Raw genomic sequence first — 14,762 nt, 5'->3', positions numbered from 1 at the left:
TATAACTACCGATCCCACAGAAATACAAACTACCATAAGAAAACACTATAAACGCCTCTATGCAAATAAACTAGAAAATCTAGAAGAAATGGATAAATTCCTGGACACATACACCCTCCCAAGACTAAATCAGGAAGAAGTTGAATCCCTGAATTGACCAATAACAGGACCTGAAATTGAGACAATAAGTAATAGCCTACCAACCAAAAAAAGTCCAGGACCAGACAGATTCACAACCGAATTCTACCAGAGGTACAAGGAGGAGCTGGTACCATTCCTTCTGAAACTATTCCAATCAATAGAAAAAGAGGGAATCCTCCCTAACTCATTTTATGAGGCCAGCATCATCCTGATACCAAAGCCTGGCAGAGACACAACAAAAAAAGAGAATTTTAGACCAATATCCCTGATGAACATCGATGCAAAAATCCTCAATAAAATACTGGCAAACTGAATCCAGCAGCACATCAAAAAGCTTATACACCATGATCAAGTGGGCTTCATCCCTGGGATGCAAGGCTGGTTCAACATATGCAAATCAATAAATGTAATCCAGCATATAAACAGAACCCAAGACAAAAACCACATGATTATCTCAATAGATGCAGAAAAGACCTTTGACAAAATTCAACAGCCCTTCATGCTAAAAAACTCTCAATAAATTAGGTATTGATGGGACATATTTCAAAATAATAAGAGCTATTTATGACAAACCCACAGCCAATATAATACTGAATGGGCAAAAACTGGAAGCATTCCCTTTGAAAACTGGCACAAGACAGGGATGTCCCCTTTCACCACTCCTATTCAACATAATGTTGGAAGTTCTGGCCAGGGCAATCAGGCAGGAGAAAGAAATAAAGGGTATTCAATTAGGAAAAGAGGAAGTCAAATTGTCCCTCTTTGCAGATGACATGATTTTATATCTAGAAAACCCCACTGTCTCAGCCCAAAATCTCCTTAAGCTGATAAGCAACTTCAGCAGAGTCTCAGGATACAAAATCAATGTGCAAAAATCACAAGCATTCTTATACACCAATCACAGACAAACAGAGAGCCAAATCCTGAGTGAACTCCCATTCACAGTTGCTTCAAAGAGAATAAAATAGCTAGGAATCCAACTTACAAGGGATGTGAAGGACCTCTTCCAGGAGAACTACAAACCACTGCTCAGTGTAATAAAAGAGGATACAAACAAATGGAAGAACATTCCATGCTCATGGGTAAGAAGAGTCAATATTGTGAAAATGGCCATACTGCCCAAGGTAATTTATAGATTCAATGCCATCCCCATCAAGCTACCAATGACTTTCTTCACAGAATTGGAAAAAACTAAAGTTCATATGGAACCAAAAAACAGCCCACATTGCCAAGTCAATCCTAAACCAAAAGAACAAAGGTGGAGGCATCACGCTACCTGACTTCAAACTATACTACAAGGCTACGGTAACCAAAACAGCATGGTACTGGTACCAAAACAGAGATATAGACCAATGGAACAGAACAGAGCCCTCAGAAATAATGCCACATATCTACAACTATCTGATCTTTGACAAACCTGACAAAAACAAGAAATGGGGAAAGGATTCCCTATTTAATAAATGGTGCTGGGAAAACTGGCTAGCCATATGTAGAAAGCTGAAACTGGATCCCTTCCTTACACCTTATACTAAAATTAATTCAAGATGGATTAAAGATTTAAATGTTAGACCTAAAACCATAAAAACTCTAGAAGAAACCCTAGGCAATACCATTCAGGACATAGGCATGGGCAAAGACTTCATATCTAAAACACCAAAAGCAATGGTAACAAAAGCCAAAATTGACAAATGGGATCTAATTAAACTAAAGAGCTTCTGCACAGCAAAAGAAACTACCATCAGAGTGAACAGGCAACCTACAAAATGGGAGAAAATTTTTGCAATCTACTCATCTGATAAAGAGCTAATATCCAGAATCTACAATGGACTCAAACAAATTTACAAGAAAAAAACAACCCCATCAACAAGTGGGCAAAGGATATGAACAGACACTTCTCAAAAGAAGACATTTATGCAGCCAAAAGACACATGAAAAAATGCTCATCGTCACTGGCCATCAGAGAAATGCAAATCAAAACCACAGTGAGATACCATCTCACACCAGTTAGAATGGCGATCATGAAAAAGTTAGGAAACAACAGATGCTGGAGAGGATGTGGAGAAATAGGAATACTTTTACACTGTTGGTGGGACTGTAAACTAGTTCAACCATTGTGGAAGTCAGTGTGGCGATTCCTCAGGGATCTAGAACTAGAAATACCATTTGACCCAGCCATCCCATTACTGGGTATATACACAAAGGATTATAAATCATGCTGCTATAAAGACACATGCACACGTATGTTTATTGTGGCACTATTCACAATAGCAAAGACTTGGAACCAACCCAAATGTCCAACAATGATAGAATGGATTAAGAAAATGTGGCACATATACACCATGGAATACTATGCAGCCATAAAAAATGATGAGTTCATGTCCTTTGTAGGGACATGGATGAAGCTGGAAACCATCATTCTCAGCAAACTATCACAAGGACAAAAAACCAAACACCACATGTTCTCACTCATAGGTGGGAATTGAACAATGAGAACACATGGACACAGGAAGGGGAACATCACACACCAGGGCCTGTTGTGGAGTGGGGGGAGGGGGGAGGGATAGCATTAGGAGATATACCTAATGTTAAATGACGAGTTAATGGGTACAGCACACCAACATGGCACATGTATATATATGTAACAAACCTGCATGTTGTGCACATGTACCCTAAAACTTAAAGTATAATAAAAAAAAAAATACTGTCAACATACAGGACCTAAGTGACAGGATCTGGAATTGTTCTGCAATGTAAAATTTTAGTAGAGTGGAGCACAAAAATGGTGCATGGAGTATTAAAAAAAAAAAGAAGGCTAAAAGCAAGATGGAGATTGGCTAGATCACATCTCCCCCACTGCCATTGATACAGAAGGGCTGGGCTCTTGGCTAAACCCCACCCTTAAGCCTGGAACCTCAGCTCTAAGTGAAAGCAGGAGCCCCATTTTTCCACCCACATGTTGCCCTTTTGGCCTGCCATTTCCCCATCCTGTGCTCATAAAAAGATTTCAGCTGGCAGAGCAACACAGCAGCTGAGCATCGGGGATACAAATGGCTGATTGTCAAGGATAGAAGTGGCTGAGCAGTAAGCAGAGAAGCAACTGAATGTTGGAGACTATGGGTAGATGTGGCTAAGTTCAGATGATGCGGCTTTGGAGACGGGCCTGGCCTCAGACTGCTCAGCTTCAAAGAAAGATCACCTTCCTGCATCATCCCCTTTTCAACTCCCCATCCTGCTGAGAGCCACTTTCATCGCCCAATAAAATCCTCTGCATACACTACCCTTCAATCTGTTCATGTGACTTGATTCTTCCTGGATGCTGGACAAGAACCTGGGTGTTGAGAGGGCAGGGGGCTGCCACCCTGACCCTCCACTGAGCTGGTTGGCACTTGGCTGTCCTCAGACTGCAGAGCTGAAAGATCATTGGTTGTAACATGCTTGGACGCTGTTATGGGGCCTGCACGGAGCCTGTTCCTGCCAGAGAGGAGCAACTGGCCAATTCCTGCATTCATTTTTTCCAGTTCCTGCACTCGCTCACTCTCACAAGGGGTTTGAGTGCGAGGTGGCCGAGTAAACAAGCCACACCCCAGTTGCGAGTACTGCAAGGGGGTCAAGGGAATTATCCTGTCTCATAATTTTCTGTTATAATTTTTGCAAAGGTGGTTTCATTATTATTATTATTCTTTTTTGAGACAGAGTCTTGCTCTGTCACCCAGGCTGGAGTGTAGTGGCACGATCTTGGCTCATTGCAACCTCTGCTTCCCAGGTTCAAGCGATTCTCCTGCCTCAGCCTCTCAAGCAGCTGGGACTACAGGTGCGTACCAACACGCCCAGCTAATTTTTGTATTTTTAGTAGAGATGGGGTTTCACCATGTTGGTGAGGCTAGTCTCAAACTCCTGGCCTCAAGTGATCCACCCACCTTGGCCTCTTGAAGTGCTGGGATTACAGGCGTGACCCCAGCCTCCTTATTAAAATGTTGAAACTACTGAACTGATGCTATACATTTACAATCTGTTCTCTTCTTTTTTCACTATCTGACAAGTGTTTTGCTGTCTAGGAGATTTAACTTACAATCTTTTTTTTTTTTTTTCCTTGAGATGGAGTCTCACTCTGTCACCCAGGCTGTAGTGTAGTGGTGCGATCTCTGCTCACTGCAACCTTTACCTCCTGGGTTCAAGCGATTTTCCTGCCTCAGCCTCCTGAGTAGCTGGGATTACAGGTGTGTGCCACCATACCTGCCTAATTTTTGTATTTTTAGTAGAGACAGGATTTCACCATGTTTGCCAGGCTGGTCTCAAACTCCTGACCTCAAGTGATCTGCCTGCCTCAGCCTCCCAAAGTTCTGGGATTACAGGCATGAGCCACAGCACTCAGTCCAACCTACAATCTTTTCATTGAGTTCCTAACTTCTGCTTTCATATTTCTAAATTCTGAAGGAGGCCAGGCACAGTGGCTCACATCTGTAATCCCAGCACTTTGGGAGGTCAAGGCGGGAAGATGACCTGAGGCCAAGTGTTCAAGAGCAGCCTTGGCAACATAGCGAGACCCCATATCTACCAAAAAAAATAAAATTAGCCAGGCATAGTGATGTATACTGATGTATACCTGTAGTCCCAGTGGCTCAGGAGGCTGAGTTGGGAGGATCCCTTGAGCCCAAGAGTTCAAGGATGCAGTGAGCTATAATTCCACTGCTCTCTAGCCTGGGTGACAGAGTAAGATTCTTTCTCTTAAAAAAAAGAAAAAAAAAAATTGTCCGGGTGCGGTGGCTTATGCCTGTAATCCCAGCACTTTGGGAGGCTGAGGTGGGTGGACCACTGAGGTCGGGAGTTTGAGACCAGCCTGACCGACATGGAGAAACCCCATCTCTACTAAAAATACAAAATTGGCTGGGCATGGTGGTGCATGCCTGTAATCCCAGCTACTCAAGAGGCTGAGGCAGGAGAATCGCTTGAACCCAGGAGGTGGAGGTTGTGGTGAGCCGAGATTGCACCATTGCACTCCAGCCTGGGCAATAAGAGTGAAATTCCATCTCAAAAATAAAAATTAAAATTAAAAAATAAATTCTGGAGGAGTACAGGCAAGGCATCCTCATCTCAATATATGGCTCCCTGGTATAATGAGTATTTTGAATTAAAGGTCCTTAAAGATCAATAGGTGCTAGAAGAGACTTTTTCTCTATCTACATAAAGAGCTGAAGGACCCACCAAGGAAAACAATCATTTTTCCTTCTGCTTTCTGCTTTCTCATCTATTGCAGAAAAGAAGAGCAAGGAATTAACCACACCTAAACAGACTTATTCACAAGATAATATTCTTCTCTCAGGCTCAATTTCCAAAGAGCACTTTGGGGAGCCAAAGTGGGAGGATTGCTTGAGGGTAGAAGTTCGAGACCAGCCTGGGAAACGTAGCACAACCTACAACAAAAAAAACTTAGAAAAAAAAAAAAAAGGCCAGGTGTGGTGCCTCATGCATGTAATCCCAGCACTTTGGGAGGCTGAGCAGGGAGGATTGTTTGAGCCCAAGAGTTTGAGATAAGCCTGCGCAACACAGTGAGACTCCATCTCTATAAAAAAAAAATTAGCTGGGCATGGTGGCATGTGCCTATAGTCACAGCTACTTAGGAGGCTGAGGCAGGAGTGAAACCGCCGTTGCAAAATTATAGCTGAGACAGTGAAAGAGATCTGACTGAACCAACTCTATCTTTCATCTAACCTCCAAGCTGTATTTGTTCATTCCTGGGTGTAGGCTGAACTAACTTTGGGAGAAAAGTAGTTTATAATTTAAAACTTAGTTTATAGTTTAAAACAAAGATGACAACAGCCCTTTCCCAAAACAAACCCCCTTCTTGCCTGGGGACTAGACAGCCTTTGTAGGACTAAGAAACTAGCCACAAGATTAGAAATTATGGTTTAGGAGTCATACAGCTGGATGCTACAAGATTCTGAGCCTCCTTAAGCTGCTCCTAAGTTCAGTGCTCAGATGTTTTGCAGACCCTGCACTTAATGGATCAGCTGGCACCACCCTGATGGATAAACTGGCTCATCTGATCTTGTGGCTCCCACCCAGGAACTGACTTAGTGCAAGAAGACAGCTTCAGCTTCCTATGATTTTATTTCTGACCTGATCAATCAGCACTCCTGGTTCACTGGCTTTCCCCTACTCACCAAGTTGTCCTTAAAAACTCTTATTTCCTGGCCAGGTGCAGTGGCTCACACTTGTAATCTCAGCACCTTAGGAGGCCAAGGCGGGCGGATCACTTGAGGCCAGGAGTTTGAGAACAGCCTGGACAACATGGCAAAATCCCATTTCTACTAAAAATACAAAAATTTGCCAGGCATGGTGGTGTGTGCCTGTAATCCCAGCTCCTCGGCAGGCTGAGGCAGGAGAATCACTTGAACCCAGGAGGCGGAGGTTGCAGTGAGTGGAGATTGCGTCATTGCACTCCAGCCTGGGCGACAAGAGCGAAACTCCATCTCAAAAACAGCAACAACAACAACAACGAAACTCTTATTTCCAATTACGCAGGGAGACTTATTTGAGTAATCATAAAACTCTGGTCTCCCACACAGCTGGTCTGTGTGAATTACTCTTTATCTACTGCAGTTCCTGTCTTGATAAATTGGCTCTGTCTAGGCAGCAGGCAAGGTGAACCCATTGGGTGGTTACAAGAGGATCACATGAGCCCAGTAGGTCAAGGCTGCAGTGAGCTGTGACCACACCATTGCACTCCAGCCTTTGGGACAGAGCAAGATCCTGTCTCAAAAAAAAAAAAAAAAAAAAAAAAAAATCTTTTTTTCAAAGAGAACCATTTACAAGCTAATCTCTGTTCCCTGATCCATTCATTCTCCCTAGTAATCATTTATTGTACCTCAACAGAATTACCTATATTCCCCATCTCCTCACTCTCCTCTCAAATAAGGCTATATAAGTATTTGGGCCCCATTGGGATATTGAGTGATCACTCTGATTCTCCCCTGTGTACACATTAATAAGTTTTGATGCCTTTTTCCTACTAATCTGCATTTTGTGAGTTGATTTTTCAGTAAACCTTCAGAGGACAAAGGGGAAGTTTTTCCCTTGGCCCCTACCGTCAGAGGCATTTGAACCAAAGTGAATAGGAGCTGGGTAAAATAAAGCTGAGACCTACTGGGCTGCATTCCCAGGCAGTTAGGCATTCTTAGTCACAGGATGAGATAGGAGGTTGGCACAAGATACAGGTCACAAAGACCTTACTGATAAAACAGGATACAGTAAAGAAGCTGGCCCAAACCTGCCAAATACAAGATGGTAATGAAAGTGACCTCTGGTCATCCTCACTGTTCATTATGTTAGAGTCAGTAGTTAGGCAGACATGAGCAGGGCAGGGGAGGGCTCCCTCTCCAGGAATGTCAGGTGACCATCAGATGATGGTCAGGCAGTTGTTAAACTGTCTCTCTAAAATAATAATTGGTTGCAGCCAGTGCCAGAGAAAGACAATCTCCCAATAGATAGAAAACACCGGAAACTAGCTGGGCACCATGGCTCATGCCTGTAATCCCAGCATTTTAGGAGGCTGAGGCAGGTGGATCACCTGAGGTCAGGAGTTCAAGACCAGCCTGGGCAACATGGTGAGAACCACCCCCATCTCTACTAAAAATACAAAATTAGCCAGGCGTAGTGGTGCATGCCTGTAATCCCAGCTACTCAGGAGGCAAGGCTGGAGAATCGCTTGAACCTGGGAGGCAGAGGTTTCAGTGAGCTGAGATTGCACCATTGCACTCCGGCCTGGGTGACAAGAGTGAAACTCCGTCTCAAAAAGAAAAAGAAAAGAAAACACCGAAAACTGGTAATCAGCAGCTTCCTGGTAAGATCTTTGGAGTTGGGCAAGTGGGCTAAGGCATGTTCAATAAGAGGCAAAACAGCAGAGTTTAATGGGTATATGACCTTCCTCTGGGAACACTTGACTGGTAATGGAAAAACACCTCAACTGAGCATGCATACAACTTCAGTAAACATACTGCACATACAGACAGCCCACCCCAAGGGGACAATTAGGGGAAGAGAAGCGGAAACCCTGGAACCATGCCCATGTATAAAACCTCAAGTCAAGGGCTGAACAGGGCACTTGGATCTCTCAAGTCACCCACTTGGCCCTCTTCCAAGTGGACTTTGCTTCCTTTCATTCCTGCTCTAAAACTTTTTAATAAACTCTCATTCCTGCTCTAAAAGTTGTCTCAATCTCTCCCTCTGCCTTAAACCTACTTCTGCCCCTTGGCTGAATTCTGTCCTCCGAGGAAGCAAGCATCTAGTTGCTGCAGCCCCATATGGCTTTGCTGCTGGTAACAATTATATGCTAGTTATAATGCATTAGCATGCTAAAAGACACTCCCACGAGCACCGTGACAACTTACAAATGCCATGGCAGTGCCTGGAAGTTACCCTCCATAGTCTAAAAAGGGGAGGAACCCTCAGTTCTGGAAATTGCCCACCCTTTCCCAGAAAACTCATGAATAATCCGCCCCATATGTAGCATATAAGCAGGAAATAACCGTAAGTATACTCATAGAGCAGCCCATGCCTCTGCTCTGTCTATGGAGGAGCCATTCTTTTGTTTCTTTTCTTCTCTCATAAACTTGCTTTCACTTTGTGGACTTGCCCCAAATTCTTTCTCGTGCAAGGTCCAAGAACCCTCTCTTGGGGTCTGGATTGGGACCGCTTTCTGGTAACACTACAATTCTAAGAGCTCTTTTTTTATTGGTTCACATACAGGAATAAACTGAGGCAAAATTAATATAAGCAGAGAGTTTATTTGGGCCAAATTTGAGGGCTACAGCCCAGGAGACACAGATTCAAGTTAAGTTGCCCTGAATATATGCTGTGATTAGCAGCACTTACAAGTGGATTTTTTTGTTTTTGTTTTTTTTTGGAGACAGGGTCTTGTTATGTTGACCAGGCTGGTCTTGAACTCTTGGCTTCAAGCAATCAACAAGTGGGTTTTGTTTTTGTTTTTGTTTTTTGTTTGTTTGTTTTCAATGGAATCTTGCTCTGTCACCCAGGCTGGAGTGCAGTGGCACAATCTTGGCTCACTGCAACCTCTGCCTCCCGAGTTCAAGCAATTCTCCTGCCTCAGCCTCCTTAGTAGCTGGAATTACAGGCGTGCACCACCACGCCCAGGTATGTTTTGTATTTTTAGTAGAGAGGATTTCCCCATGTTGGCCAGGCTGGTCTCGAACTCGTGACCTCAGATGATCCGCCTGCCTCGGCCTCCCAAAGCGCTGAGATTACAGGTGTGAGCCACTGTGCCTGGCCAACAAGTGGGTTTTTAAAGGAAAAAAGAAGGGGCAGTTCCTAAATTGAACATAAGCTATTAATTGGCATATATTATTCTTTGTATCACAAATTCCAGGAACATGAAGATAGTGGGTGAGGGTCATATTGTGCAACTTGTGATAGCATTTTAGGTAATTTATCAGCCAGTCTGGAAACTACATGGAAGGAAAGAAAGAACAAAATGCCTTTAAACAATTGTTCCTAGGCATGACTCTCTGGGGAGGGGTAGGCGTGACTGAAGATTCATTCTGTGAAGATTCTGTCTCTGGGCCTGATAAATTTTGCATACCACACATTTTTCAGACTTCTCTGAGCTACTTCTCTTTCTCACTTCAGTGTTCATTTTAAAAATAGTAACCCATTATTTCACAGATGCAATGTATTTCTCTAAAGCAAGCATTTCAGTAGAGAAGGGGTCTCTAAGAGGGGCAGCAATTGTCCCCCAAGGGGGCAAAAATTGGTTCTTTTGGGATTGGCAAGAGAATGTTTTATATAACAGTGACCTGTGGGCTTCAAAAACTCAACCCTATCCAACAAAATCATATTCATTCTTCTAGAGTTGAAGTGTCTTTGCCTGGGCTGGAGTGCAGTGGCGTGATCACAGCTCACCTCAGCCTGGAACTCCTGGGCTCAAGTGATCCTCTTACCTCAGTCTCCTGCGTAGCTGAGACTACAGGTGTGTGCCATCACACCCAACTAATTTTTTTTTTCGTATAGAGAGATGGTCTCACTATGTTGCCCAGGCTGGTCCTGAACTCCTGGCCTAAAGCGATCCTCCTGCCTCGGCCCCCCAAAGTGCTGAAATTACAGGTGTGAGCAACTGAGCCCAACTTCTTGTCCATTAATATTTAATTTCTGTCTGCATAGTTTCGTTTCCTCTATTTTTTTCTTTATTTCCTGTTTTGGTCTCTATCTTTATTAGGAGCTTTTCTCAGCTGTGTGGTGACCCTTGGTTTTCCATTCATATATTTTTTAAATGCAGAGCTTAAAAGCTGCTTGGAAGCTCTGAGCACATGAGGTGGAGTTGTCAACATGGGCTTCATTTTATTTATTTATTTTTACTTATTTTGTTTTCTTTTATCTCTTTTTTGTTTCTTTTTCAGGTCTCAATCAAAAGTCTGGAACCTGTAGGATATCTGGCTGTGTTTTTGTATTATATGAACCACAGAAAATAATCTTCCAGTATGATATTGTTTTCAGTATAGTACCTCAACCCCAATTTTGCCTGGTATCCCTTTATCCAGACCTTTTGTTTTCAACTTACAGTCTTATTCTGGGGTGGGGGATGTACAGTCTGGCTGTGTGGACTTGCAGGAGAGATTTAGGGTTCTAACTGCTTCTTACTGACTTCCAACCAGTCCTCCTGTATTCAGTCTTAGACACACCCCCACTTATACTAGACGTAGCTGATACTACCAAACCTGGTCACAGAACTCTATGGGAGTCTTGATGCAAGTTGAGTTGCTTCTTGACTTTCATCCCTGCTGGCTTAAGACTCAGCTTCACAAGCCTGCTAAGTCAGTTGCTATTTATCCTGTTTTCTAGCCCTTCAAATTTTTAAATGAAAATTTGTATTTTTAACTGACAAATAATAATTATATATATGGAATAAATATGATGTTTTGATAGTAATAGATGTATACATTGTGGAATGATTATATGAAGCTAATTAAGATATCCCTCTCCTCACGTACTTCTTTTTCTTTGTATTGAGAGCATTCAAAATCTATTCTTGGCCAACTATGGTGGCTCACACCTGTAATTCCAACACTTTGAGAGGCCAAGGCAGGAAGATTGCTTGAGCCCAGGAATTCAGGGGTTCCAGACACCAGCCTGGGCAACATAGAAAGACTGTCTCTAATAAAAAAAAAAAAAGTAAAAATAAATGTTTAATTAAAACAATTTATTATTGTTATTATTTTTACAATTTTGAAACCGTAGGGGCCAGGAAAAAACTTCCCCTTTGCCCTCTGAAGAATAACTAAGAAAATCACTCACAAAATGCAGATTAATAGGAGAAATGGCATAAAAACTTAGTAATTGCTTTCCTTGGTGGATCCCTTAGGTGTTTATGTAGATAGAGAAAAGGTTTCTTCTAGCATCTGTTGATCGCTAAGGACATTTAATTCAAAATACTCATTATACCAGGGAGCCATATTTGGGGGTAAAATTCCGGAAGCTCCTTCAAAATATACCTTATTATTGACTATGGTCACCATGTACAATGGATCTCAAAAACATATTCCTCCTGGCTAACTGAAATGTGTGCCCTTTGGGTCAACATCTCCCCTACTCCCTTCCTCCCCCAGCCTCCGGTAACCACCATTCTACTTTCTGCTTCTATGAGTTCAACTTCTTAAAATTCCACATATAAGTGAAATCATGTGATATTTGTCTTTCTGAATCTGGCTTATTTCACTTAGCATAATATCTTCCAGCATCATCCATGTTGTTGCAAATGATAGAATTTCCTTGTTTCTAATGTTCTCCTAAATTTAATCAATTGTATGGGGTTTATGTGATAAAAAATCCTTTTGCTGTCATTTTCATGGGTTTTCCAGAAGGAGCCTAACTAGGTACATGTGCTTAGTCTGTCTGTTTTTCTTTTTTTTTTTTAATAAGCAGGTCTCCCTCTGTTGCCAGGCTGGATTGCAGTGGCCTGATCATGACTCATTGCAACCTCTGCCTCCCAGGCCCAAGCAATCCTCCTACCTCAGCCTCCAAGTAGCTGGGACTGCAGGTGTGTGCCAGCATGTGTGGCTAATTTTATTTTTGTAAAGACAGAGTCTCCTTATATTGCCCAGGCTGGTCTCAAACTCCTGGGCTCGAGATCCTCCTGCCTCTGCCTCCCAAAGTGCTGGGATTACAGGCATGAGCCATGGTGCCTGGCCTAGTCTGTCATCTTTAAACAATTGGGTTGGGAAGGAAAAGGTAGCATATAGATATTGATAGATGATTTAAGCAGAAATAGATTAGCATAATTGTCCATTGTAAAGGGGCTGAATGATCTGGAGAAATGGAGGCAACTCAGGAAAACTGAACTTGGTGGTGTATGCTTAGAACTAATGAAAAATGGCCGGGCACAGATGCTCATGCCTATAATCCCAGCACTTTGGGAGGGTGAGAGGGAGAATAATTTGAGGCCAGGAATTCAAGGTTGCAGTGAGCCATGATTGTGCCAGCCTGGGCAGCAGAGTGAGACCGCAACCCTTAAAAAAAAAAAAAAAAAAAAAGAACCAAAGAAATGTTAGTTCCAGGGATTCCCAGGGACATGGGCAGGGTCCAAGAATGATGCTGAGTTAAGGTTAGGTGACTGTTCAGAGAGCTACTTCAACTTGTATCCCATATTATGGATCAAGGACCTTAAAAATAGCCATACTTCTTTTGTTGTAGTAACTCAGTTTGTAGGATTGTTTCCTAAGAGATGTCTGACATATTCAAGGACTTCTTCACAAAGATGTTCATTAGCTGCATTATTTATAGTACCAAACATTATAAATAGTCTAAACGAGAGACCCACAAGCTATGGCTATAACAGTGACAAGGAGGCCTAGCGTGACTAACTCCGTTTTGCTCCTAACCCCCCTGCAGCAATAACCTGTATCTTTTAGGTTAACTGCTTTTGCTTATCTCTGCACATAGGCCAAGCTAACTATAGGAGGAATTTAGTTCATAGTTTAAAGCAAGGATGGTAATAGTGCCTCCCCCAAAACTAACCCCTGAGGAGATAAGGAGGATGTATGCAAGTAATAATGTTATGTTAAAGATTTATAAGAGCGTTGTGACCTGACCAAGGACAAAGTGTCACCACCTCCTTGGACCCTTGCTGCCACCCAGATGTGATCACTGGCCACTTCTTGACCTCAACTCCCTCCCTCTTCCCCCTTCCTCTCACATAAAAGGAGCCTGAAATTTGGATTGACTTAAAAATGGTTCTTTAGGACATTACTCTTCCATTTTCTTGGTTTGCTGGCTCTCTGAATAAAATTCACTTTCCTTGCCTCAACCCCTTGTCTCTTGACTTATTAGATGTCATGCAGTGAGTGGTACACTCTTTGGACTCTGTTACATGACCCACAGAATCATCTAGTCCTCCTTTTATTTTGGTAAAGTTGTGTTAAATACAGCCGCACCGGTATATGTATTGTTTATGGCTTATGGCTCCTTTCATGCTACAAGGGCAGAGACTATCTGGCCAATAAAGCCTAAAATATTTACTATCTGGATCTTGTTTTTGTTTTTTTTTTTTTTTTTAGAGAAATGGGGTGTTGCTATGTTGCCCAGGCTCGTCTCAAACTCCTGGACTCAAGTGATCCTCCTGCCTCGGCCTCCCAAAGTGCTGGGATTACAGGCGTGAGCCACCGCACCTGGCTATCTGGACCTTTAAGGAAAAGTTTGTTGACCCCAGTCTAGATGACTGGTAGGGGAATGGTCAAGCTAAGATATAGCCATATGATGGAACAGAATATAGTCAATGAACATTGTGTCTAAGAAAAAAAATGTTTTCAACATTTTAATAGAATGTTCACATTATAATGTTAAGTTTAAAAAAGCTAGATATAAAATTATACAATCTGTTCTGAACTATATAAAAATATTTACAGAAAAATACACTGGCAAGAAATTCAGTACCATAAAATATTTTCTTCTTTTTTTTTCCAAGACGGAGTCTTACTGTGTCCCCCAGGCTGGAATGCGGTGGCGTGATCTCGGCTCATTGCAACCTCTGCCCCTCCGGGTTCAAGCCATTCTCCTGCCTTAGCCTCCCAAGTAGCTGGGACTACAGGCATGCATCACCACGCCCAGCTAATTTTTCTATTTTTAGTAGAGACGGGGATCTCACCATATTGGCAAGGTCTTGAACTCTTGATCTCAGGTGATCCACTCCCCCTCGGCCTCCCAAAGTGCTGGGATTACATGCGTGAGCCACCGCGCCTGGCCTAAAATATTTTCATTTAGTTTTTTTTTGTCGTTGTTACAGAGACAGCGTCTTGCTCTAGCACTCAGGCTGGATTTCAGTGGTGCAATCATAGCACACTGCAGCCTTGACTCCTGGGCTCAAGAAATTATTCCACCTCAGTCTCCTGAGTAGCTAGGGCTACAAGCACACACCAGCTGATTTTTACTACTTTTTGTAAGATGGGGTCTCATTATGTTGCCCAGGCTGGTTGGGCGCGGTGGCTTCTGCCTGTAATCCCAGCACTTTGGGGGGCCGACGCAGGTTGATCACCTGAGGTCAGGAGTTCCGGACCAACATGTCAAAACCCCGTCTCTACTAAAAATACAAAAATTAGCCATGCATGGTGGCCCATCCC

The 14,762-nt window shown here is 42.8% G+C and overlaps 1 protein-coding gene across 1 annotated transcript in view; it reads left to right on the top strand.

The window, feature by feature from the left end:
* METTL6 (methyltransferase like 6) overlaps positions 1 to 13,453 on the top strand; it is a 47,964-nt gene extending 34,511 nt beyond the window's left edge. Inside the window, exon 7 of the mRNA XM_030816845.1 lies at positions 10,551 to 13,453. The gene's annotated coding sequence lies outside the window, so the exon portion shown is untranslated. The remainder of the gene's footprint in view (positions 1 to 10,550) is intronic.
* Positions 13,454 to 14,762: the final 1,309 nt, after the last annotated feature.

This window comes from Nomascus leucogenys, chromosome 8 (genome assembly GCF_006542625.1).
Source record: "Nomascus leucogenys isolate Asia chromosome 8, Asia_NLE_v1, whole genome shotgun sequence".
Lineage (NCBI taxonomy): Eukaryota > Metazoa > Chordata > Mammalia > Primates > Hylobatidae > Nomascus > Nomascus leucogenys.
This window is presented reverse-complemented; position numbering and strand designations above follow the sequence as displayed.